The following is a 10985-nucleotide window of genomic DNA, read 5'->3' on the forward strand; positions in this document are numbered from 1 at the left end:
AAAAAAAAAAAAAAAAAGCCAGAGACATCAGATTACTCAATAAATAGTGCTGAGAAAACTAGCTAACCATAAGCAGAAAGAATGAAACTGGATCCTTATCAAGTTTCACCATATACAAAAGTTAACTCAAGAGGATTAAAGACTTAAATATAAGACCTCAAAGTATAAAAATCCTAGAAAAAAACCTAGGATATACTCTTCTGGATATGGCCTAGGCAAAGGACTTATGATGAAGACCCCAAAAGCAAATGCAATAAAAACAAAAATTGATAATTGGAACCTAATTAAATGAAAGAGCTTCTGTGCAGCAAAAGAAACTATAAACAGAGTAAACAACCTACAGAATGGGAGAAAATATTTGCAAACTGTGTTCAACAAAGGATTAATATCCAGAATCTATAAGGAATTTAAACAAATCAACAAGGAATAAAACAGAAAAACCTTAAAAATTTAGCAAAGGATATAAACAGAGACTTCTCAAAGGAAGACAAAAAGTGGCCAACATGAAAAAATGCTCAATATTACTAATCGTTAGAGAAATATAACTCAAAACAACAATGAGATATGGTCTCACACTTGCCAGAATGGCTAGTATTAAAAAGTCAAAAACAGATGTTGGCAAGGTTGTGTAGAAAAGGGAAACTTTATACATTTTTAGTGGGAGTGTAAATTGGTCCAGTCCCTGCATAAAGCTGTTTGGAGATTTCTCAGTGAACTTGAAACAGAACTACCATTTGACCTAGCAATGCTTTTACTAGGTATCTGCTGAAAGGAAAATAAAGTGTTCTACCAAAAAGATACATGCACTTTAATATCCATCGCAGTACTATTCACAACAGAAAAGACATGGAATCAACCTATGTGCCCACCAAAAGTGGAATGGCTAAAAAATGTGGCATATATACACCATGGAATACTATGCAGCCATGAAAAAGAATGAAATTATATGTTTTGCAGCTCTCTGGGTGCAGTTGTAGGCTATTATTCTAACTGAATTAATGCAGAAAAAGAAAATCAAATACCACATATTCTCACTTATAAGTAGCAGTTGAATGCTGAGTATACATGGCATAAAGATGGAAAAACAGACACTAAGGACTCCAAAAGCAGAGAGGAATGCGGGCAAGGGTATAAAAACTATCTGTTGGGTACTCTGTTACTACTTAGGTGACATGATCAATTGTACCCCAAACTTTAACATTATACAATATATCCATGTAACAAACCTGCACATGTACCCCTTAAAGCTAAAAAAACTGGTATATATTCTAGAACATATATGTGAGAATTTCTCTTAGTTATACCTACTTAGAGGTAAGATTGTAAACTATAAGATGTGCACATGCTCAGGTTTGTCAGTTTATACTCAATTATTTTCAAAATAAGTTGTACCAATTTATATTCATGCTAGCAATGTATAAGAGCTCTCTTTGATCCACGTCCTCACCTTCTGTTTTTTTATTACAGTTCTTAATTTTTGCCACTATGGTGAGACAGGAATACGATTGAATTTAAATACTAATTTTCCGCTGTCTTTCATAGGTTCTAGGACCTAGTACAGAAGGTTTATAATCATAAAGTCCTAGTATATCCAGCCCCTCTCAGCATTAGCTCATTCATACCATTCATCCCACTCAGGTCTACCTATGTTTATTTTCCTTCATTGCTACCATTCGTCATCTTTTGTTTCCATATATAGAGCTTTTCACTTTGTCTTCCTCTTTTAATACTCTCAAATTCTTTCCTTATTAAAAAGATTACATTTGACATTTTATTTTGATTAAGATTAATTTCAGAACCTTTTTACTTGAAGAAAACTAAGCCACACTAAATAAATAGGAAAACTGGAGAAAGGGAAGCCATGAATCTACATTATACACACAATCCAGCAAAATTTGATGATTCTCCTTTTCTCATCCCAACTCACTGAATACATATATACACATGCACACACACACACGGTGTGTGTGTGTATATAAGATGAATGTGTGAATATATACATATACACCCTACCATAACATAAACATATATATCCATTATAAATTTGCATTGTGTATATATATATATACACACACATGTGTATGTGTGTGTGTGTGTGTGTGTGTGTGTGTGTGTGTGTGTGTGTGTGTGTGTGTATTCAAGGCACCTAACAGAACATTGTCCTGACTCAACGTTAGATGTTGCTGCCTCCCTCTGTGGCTTTCTGAGATGTACTATTGGGCAGAACTGACCATTCCTCTCCCGCATAAATTCAAATAAGAAGTCCTAAAGAAAAAATCTTCTTTAGGAAGATTGTTATGTTGTGATTAGAGTCATTTCTTCTTTTTTTTCCCCATTTATTTATTTTATTGCACTTTAGGTTTTGGGGTACATGTGAAGAACATGCAAGATTGTTGCACAGGTACACACATGGCAGTGTGATTTGCTGCCTTCCTCCCCATCACCTACATCTGGCACCTCTCCCTTTGCTATCTCTCCCCAGCTCCCCACCCCCAACCGTCCCTCCCCTATTTTCCCCAAACTCTTCTTTTCAAAGGCCCTAGACTTTGGAGCCACTGAAGAAATTAAATACTGTAACATTGTTGGGGATTATCACTGCATGTGGCAGAGTCATGAACTTTAACAGAATGTTGGGAGAAGCAGCTGACCAATGTCCTAGGGCAGCAGCATAAGACAGAGTCTTCATCAGTGTGGCTTATGAGAGCTACTGCCTGCCCACAGAATCCAAAGCCAAGAAGTCAGAGTGGCAATTAGCACTAAGCAAGGAAAGGAAAGCAACCCCACCATGAACCATTATGTAATGGCATATTGGGCTTTCCTCATTCTTTTATGTACAAGTTATTGCAAAGAAGATGAAGTGGAAGGTGGTTATAAGAGTGGATCTAGCTTCACCTTCACTCTTGGAACCCCCTTCATGCAAGCTGATAGTGACATAAATTTATCTTTTCCTCTGAAGAAAAGAGCTTTGGACTGAATATGGCATTGACTTTGTAAAATGAACAGGATTGAATAATGAAACCTTGAATGAATAACTGAAAGTGGCTGGAAAGGCATAAAATTAAGATATTATTACACTCCTCACTAAGAAAGAAGAGATTGAGAGCACAGTTGGGAACAGTAATTGAAAAAACAAAAATGTTTTATGTTTCCCTCTCAATGATTTGTGACCCTTAACTGAACACTACCAATCTTTCTGTGAGTTTAAAATACAGGTTCTACACTAACTTGCCAGAGTAAGAAACTTGATATATCAATGAACCTCAGTTGCTTCAGTTAAAAAATCATGCGTTAATTTATGCAATCAATAATTATTATGTATCTTCTACATGGCAAGGACGTTACTGGGCAATCGAGGTACCACTATAGTGGTCATACAAGATTATTTCTCTAAGTCTGTAGTTCTGTTATTACATTCATTTATGACATATATGTAATTAAAAGACAAGATATTCTGTGAAAACAAGTGTCACAACTCATGACGATGTGGAGGGAAGTTGAGGGTGAAGAGTTGGAGTTTACAAATTGGTTCTAGCAGGAGAGTCAAAGCCTCATTTGCTAAATTTAGCAAAGAAAACGGATGAGGGCAATTTCTTACTGTTGTGTGAATACGATCTTTTGTGTGGCATGTATATGTTGAAGCAGGAGGGGAGGAGTGTGGGTACGTAGGCACCATTAGTAGGCTTCTACCTGCTGAGCTCAATCAAGAACATGATCAGATTGGAGGCCAATGAAAAAGATGGGGCCAGGGAAGGTGCTAGGAAACCAAAGTTTCGTCAAGAAGCAGAAATGGTATTCACACCAGAATTGCAACCTTAAGTTCTAGAAGACCCTGTTTACCAGGATTAAGAACTAAAGGATGGCCGGGCGCAGTGGCTCACGCCTGTAATCCCATCACTTTGAGAGGCTGAGGGGGGTGGATCACCTGAGGTCAGGAGTTCGAGACCAGCCTGATCAACAAGGTAAAACCCTGTCTCTACTAAAAATACAAAAAAAAAAAAAAATTAGCTGGGTATGGTGGCAGACACTTGTAGTCCCAGCTACTCAGAGGCTGAGATAGGAGAATTGCTTGAACCCAGGAGGCAGAAGTTGTAGAGAGCCAAGATTGTGCCACTGCACTCCAGCCTGAGTGATGCAGTGAGACTCTGTCTTAAAAAACAAACTAACTAAACTAAAAGATGTCCTCTGTTGCCCCTCCTTTTAGGTTACCAGGGCTGCTAATTTCTTTTGCCTATCCTTAAGATGGTAGGTAAATGGGAGTAGCACTTCTGACTAATACAAAGTCAGGAAATACCGAAAGCTCACTTTGGCTGAGAAGCCAAGAATAAACAGATTTTGTTTCATGTTTTAGAACAAAATGGCATGGTTTAAGCTCAGTCATTTGATGTCGTTTTGTGTTTAAACAAAATGAGGGATGAATGTGGATGGAGAAAATGACTCTCCTGATCCCAGGGAAGTCTTATAGGAAAACAGTACTTTGCAGGCACTCAATTCACCTGGGAAATTGCTGTAAAATCTAGCAAAATATGGAGTCTGTTGCAGCTCAAACTCCTTTTTTAGAACCATGAAGAGAGGCGGAAAGTCAATTCGGATCATTTCAAGACCATCCTATTTTTCAAACTTAGCTTTATATTGTAACACTGATTACCATTTCATAAGCAGCTTAACTCTCAGTTCTGATGAGGCAGTTACAAACCCTACCACCTGGGCCTTGCAGTTCACTCAGGGACAAAATAGAATTATCCCACATAATTAAATAATGTAATACCTATGGATATGTCTTCGTCAGCTAGGGCTGCCATAACAAAATGCCACAAATAGGTAGCTTAAACAATAGACATTCTTTTTCTTTTTCTTTCTTTCATTTGTTTGAGATGGAGTCTCACTCTGTTGCCCAGGCTGGAGTGCAGTGGCGTATCTTGGCTCACTGCAACCTCCGCCTCCCAGGTTCAAGTGATTTTCCTGCCTCGGTCTCCTGGGTAGCTGGGATTACAGGTGCCTGCCACCACACCTGGCCAATTTTCTTTTTTTTTTGGTATTTTTTAGTGGAGATGGGGGTTTTGCCATGTTGGCCAGGCTGGTCTTGAACTCCTGACCTCAAGTAATCTACCCACCTCGGCCTCTCAAAGTCTTGGGATTACAGGCATGAGCCACCACACCCAGCCCACTGTTTTTCTCACAGTTCTAGAGGCAAAATGTCTGAGATCAGTGCCAGTCTGATTGGGTTCTGATGAGGGTTCTCCTCCTGGTTGGTAGATGACCACCATCTTGTGTGTTCACATGATTTCTGAGAGTGAGAAAGAGCAAGCTCTCTGGTGTCCCTTCTTATAAGGGCACTAATCCCATTATGAGGGCTCCACACTCATGATCTCATCTAACTTTAATTACCTCCTAGAGGCTCCACCTCCAAATCACGCTGGAGATTAGGGCTTCATCATATAAATTTTGGGGGAATAGAAAGCAGTCTATAACAGGGTGCTTATTTCTTCTTATCAGCTTTATCTACAGCTAAATTGACAGGGATTTGGGGCTTTTCAGCTGCTGCCCTGGTTTTATTAAATGATATTCCCACAAATTCTGGAAACACCTAATATATACAGAAGCAACTTATGCTTAGGGTATAGTGTCAGAAAACACCTTCTTCCTCAGTCTCTTACATCTTAAATCAGTTATGAGTACCGACTAGTTATGAGTACCAACTACCTACTAGCATAATGAGTGAGAAAGAAAAAAGCAGGCTTTCACATCCAGAATTGATCTGACATTCACAGCTAGACCTCTATGTTATTTATAAGTTAGTCTGATGTTCAAAGCAAGGCTATTTTGTTCTTTCTATGGAGACATACAATCTCACAGAACACCAACCACAGACAAGGTTACTCCGAGACAATGATAAAATGAACTGAAACAAGGCCACTTTCATAATTTTGCCTAAGCAAAGACAAAATCAAGGTCACCGTGCCACCCATGAAACACCAAATCATAGAACTGCCCCCAATTTCTTTCAGTATCCAATATAGAGTGAACTCTTGCTTTCTCAGACCCTTCTCCAAATCACCCAACCAAAGCCCAAATTCTATAAGAAGTTATTTCTATTATCCTCTTACTGAGACATGGGTATATTTTTGGGCTTATATAGAAAGCAGGACAGAAGCCTTGTCTTCAACTGACAGCAGGTAACATACTAAGAAGTTTTTGTTCTTCCAACCTGCTTCCCCAAATGCTCTGTCTCCACGGCGGGATCATTGCTAGTATGTTCAGGTGCTAAACCCTGGCTCCATCAATTCATGTTGTGCCTGGACAGTCTCCTGTCAACTTTGCAGAGTTTCTTGTCTAATATATATTCCCCAGGCCTGACACTGGAGAGGTCAGAAACCTAATTTACTTCCCCAAAGTTCAGATTATGTTAGGTGCCCCCTTGGGTTCTAAAATGTTTATGGTTATTCACTAACATTTCTAAGAGTTTAACCATTTTGCTTAGAAAGAGACTATCCAGACTCCATCCTGTTTTCCCCAACTTGTGCTGAAGTCATCTCAAAAAAACCCAAATATTTATTTATTTAATCAGCCAAGCAAATTTGAATTGGGTACCTACAATGGGTAAGCCACAATTTAAGGGTCATTTGGAGGCACAGACAAAAATATAAAACAGTCTCTATCTCCAAAAATCTGTCTGTTGGGAAGGATGCACACAATCATATCGTATCAGGAGAGAAAATGAAATGCTACAATATGTGAAAAATGAAAGTTCAGATAATTTAAGTCTAACTTAAAAGACAATGGAACCAAATATTTACTTATTCCATTGGAACTTTCTCCTCCCAAGTAAATGAAAAATTACTTATTTCTCTTAGTGTTGCAATACACCAAATATTATAAAAATTTAGAGTTAAATTAATTTTCATTATAAGAAACTTTAAAATATGGGTACACAATATATCAAAATTTGCAAGTCTGTCATAATATAATACATAGTGTGACCCAGTGATTCTGCAGGACATACGGACTTCTCAATATTTTTCTTAATGTCTTAAAGTAGAACTGTAAAAGAACTTAGAATTAATAAACCACAATAAAACTCAGAATTGGGACATAATAATTGGTTACTGATATAGTTTGGATGCTTGTCCTCTCCAAATCTCATTTTTGAAATGTAATCCCCAATATTGCCGGTGGGACCTGGTGGGAGGTATTTGGGTCATGGGAGTAGATCCCTCATGAATGGCTTGGTGCTATCCCTAAGACAGTAAGTGACTTCTCTCATTATCTCGTTGCTTAAAAGTGTGTGACACCTCCCCACTCTCTCCCTCTTGCTCCCACTCTCACTATGTGGGATGTCAGCTTCCCCTTTGATTTTCACCATAATTGCAAGCTTTCTGTGGCCTTATCAGAAGCAAATGCTGGCACCATGATTCTTGTACCATCTGCAGAACCATGGGCCAATTAAACCTCTTTTTAATGTATTACGTAGACTTAGGTATTTCTTTATTAACATAAAATGAGCTTACACAGAAAATTGGTACTAAGGAGTGGAGCATTGCTATAAAGATACCTGAAAATATGTAAGTGATTTTGGAACTAGGTAATGGGAAGAAAAGATCCAATTTCTTCCAACTAGGCCCTTCCTCCAACATTGGATACTACAATTCAACATGAGATTTGAGAAAGGACACAAATCCAAACCATATCATTCCCTCCCTGACCCCCTCCAAAATCTGTCCTCCTTACATTACAGCATACAATGATCCCTTCTCAACAGTCTCCCAAGTCTTAACTCATTTCAGCATTAACTCAAAAGTCCATAGTCCAAAGTCTCATCTGAGACAAGGCAAGTTTCCTTCACCTATGAGCCAATAAAATTGACAAGTTAGTTACTTCCAAGATACAATAGAGCCACAGGCATTGAGTAAATACATGACTTTCAAAAGGGAGAAATCAACGCAAAGGGGCTACAGGCCCCATGCAAGTCTGAAACCCAGTAGGGCAGTCATTAAATCTTAAAAATCCAAAATAATCTACTTTATCACATTCAGGTCATGCTGATGCAAGAGGTGGGCTCCCAAGGCATTGTGCATCTGTGCCCTTGTGGCTCTGCAAGATTCAGCCCCCTTGGCTACTTTCATAGGCTGGCATTGACTGCCTGAAGCTTTTCCAGGTGCACAGTGCAAGCTGTCAGTGGGATCTACTATTTTGGGATCTATTATGGTGAGATGGTGGCCCTCTTCTCACAGTTCTACTAGACAACGCCCCAGTGGGGACTCTGTGTGGAGGCTCCAACCCACTTTCCTTCCACACTGCCTTAGCAGAGGTTCTCCATGAGGACTCAACTCCTGCAGCAGAGTTCTGCCTGTACATCCAGGCATTTCCATATGTCCTCTGAAATCTAGGCCCAGGTTCCCAAGCCTCAACTCTTGCCCTCTGTGCATCCACAGGTTTAACATCATATGGAAATCACCAAGGCTTGGGGCTTGCATTCTCTGGAGCAGCAACCTGAGACATATCTGGGACCCTTTTAGCCACAGCTGGAGCTGGAGCAGATGGGATGCAGGAAGCAATGTTCTGAGATTACACAGGGTAGCAGGGCCCTGGGCCTGGTCCACAAAATTACTATTCCCTCTTAGGCCTCGAGGATTGGAGAGGCTGCTGCAAATGTCTCTGAGATACCTTCGAGATCTTTTTTTCCATTGTCTTGGCTATTTACCCTTGGCTCCTCTTTACTTTTGCAAATGTCTGCAGTCAGCTTGAATTCCTCCCCTGAAAATGGGTTTTTCCTTTTTAACACATGACCAGATTGCAAATTTTCCAAACTTTTATGCTCTGCTTCCCTTTAAAATATGTTTTACTTTCAGATTATCTCTTTGCTCACACATATAAGCATACGCTGTTAGAAGCAGCCAGGTCAGTTCTTGAATGCTTTGCTTCTTAGAAATGTCTTCCACCAGATACCCTAAACCATCCCCTTTAAGTTCAAAGTTCCACAGATCTTTAGAGCAGCGGCATGATGCCTCCAAACTCTTTGCTAACATATAACAAAAGTGACCTTTTCCCCTGTTCCCAAAAAGTTTCTCATCTCCACCTGAGACCACCTCAGCCTGGACTTTATTGTCCATATTACTATCAGCATTTTAGTCATAACAATTTAACAAGTCTCTAGGAAGTACCAAACATTCCTTCATCTTCCTGTTTTCTTCTGAGTCCTCCAAACTGCTCCAACCTCTGCCTGTTACCCAGTTCCAAAGTCACTTTCACATTTTCAGATATCTTTATAGCAATGCCCCCACTCCAGGTACCAATTTTCTGTATTAGTCCATTCTCACACTGCTATAAAGAAATACGTGAGACTGGGTAATTTATAAAGAAGAGGCTGAAGTGGCTCACAATTCCACAGGCTCTATAGGAAGCATGGCTGGGGAGGCCTCTGAAAACTTACAATCATGTCAGAAGGTGAAGGAGAAGCAGGCATCTTCTACACGGCTGGAGCAGGAAAAAGAGGGAAAATGGGGAGGTGCTACACACTTTTAAACAACCAGATAACATGAGAACTGACTCACTATCATGAAAACAGCAAGGAGGAAATCTGCCCATGATCCAATCACCTCCCACTGGCCACTACTCCAACATTGGGGATTACAATTCAACATGAGATTTGGGTGAAGACACACATCCAAATCATGTCATCCAGCTACCAAACACTCCCAGTTCTCTTGGGTATGTCATTGAATTGATTTTCTCTGACCCTTGAAGTTAGGTGGATACATGTGAGTTGCTCTGGGCAATGAAATGTGAGCAGAAGAAATGTGTGCACTTCAGAACTGTGCACTGGTTCAAACCTTTAAGAACCAGTGCACATTTCACCACATTCTCTTTCTCACTCAGCAATCATGTGAGAACAGAGGTGGAGGCTTCCTCAGCCTGGATTACTGAGGATGGCATAGATGTGAACCTTCTGCTGACCTACAGCGAACATGCAATGGGAACAATAACTTGTTGTTTTAAGCATTGAGAAACTGGAGGGTGTTTGTCACTATAGCATAATCTAGCCTCTCTTTGATACATGCAGGTATGCTTTAACCTCTCCTCAACCTCCTGTCCTCACATATACTTAGTCCTGAGGGAAGCTGACTTTCATGTGAAATGGTATCTACTACAAATGAAACAGCATTGTCTAAGTGGCACTTCATTCACTCATGCTTCTACTCCCTGTGCATACCAAAGTGCTAGACAGCTCTAATTCAAGCACAGAATTTGCTTACAAGTGACAACCATCTTGGAATGGTTTACAGTATATTAACTACTGACAAATATGTTGTTTGCATTTCTCCCTCAGTGCCTCAAAAGTCAAGTGAAGAGGAAAATGGAAAAATAGCCTCCTGACTTCAGGTGATCCACTCACCTCAGCCTTCCAAAGTGTTGGGATTACAGGTGTTGGGATTACACTGCACCTGGCTGAAAATTTAAGAATTTTTAAATGTTAGTGGCTAGGAGAGGCAGCATAATGTCACGGTTATGGGCATGGATGCTGGAGACTGACTGCTTGAGGTCCAGACCTGGCACTATCATTACTTGCTAAGACCTAAGACAAATTAAAACCCTTGTGCTTCATTTTAGAGCTTACTTATCTATAAAATATGAATATAGTAGCTACTTTACAAAGTTGTTGTAAGGACTAAATTAGTTAATTTGGATTGTTTCAACTGATTTGAGGACTGCTTGGCACATAGTTTCCAGAAAATGTTAGCTCTTATTCTCATTATTGTTGCAGGGCAAAGAAGTAGGTGGTTAGGGAACACCTTATTAAGAAGCTGACATTTATTCACCTTATCATCATTCAAACTGGATTCAAACTGAATAATTAGAACAAGCTGGCTCTGAAGAACCACAATGTCACCACTAGAGAGACAAATGGGAAAGCAAATCAGGCTGGGTGTGGTGGCCCATGCCTGTAATCCCGGTACTTTGGGAGGCCAAGGCAGGTGGATCGCTTGAGG

This window comes from Cebus imitator, unplaced genomic scaffold (genome assembly GCF_001604975.1).
Source record: "Cebus imitator isolate Cc_AM_T3 unplaced genomic scaffold, Cebus_imitator-1.0 Scaffold289, whole genome shotgun sequence".
In the NCBI taxonomy this organism is placed as follows: Eukaryota; Metazoa; Chordata; class Mammalia; order Primates; family Cebidae; genus Cebus; species Cebus imitator.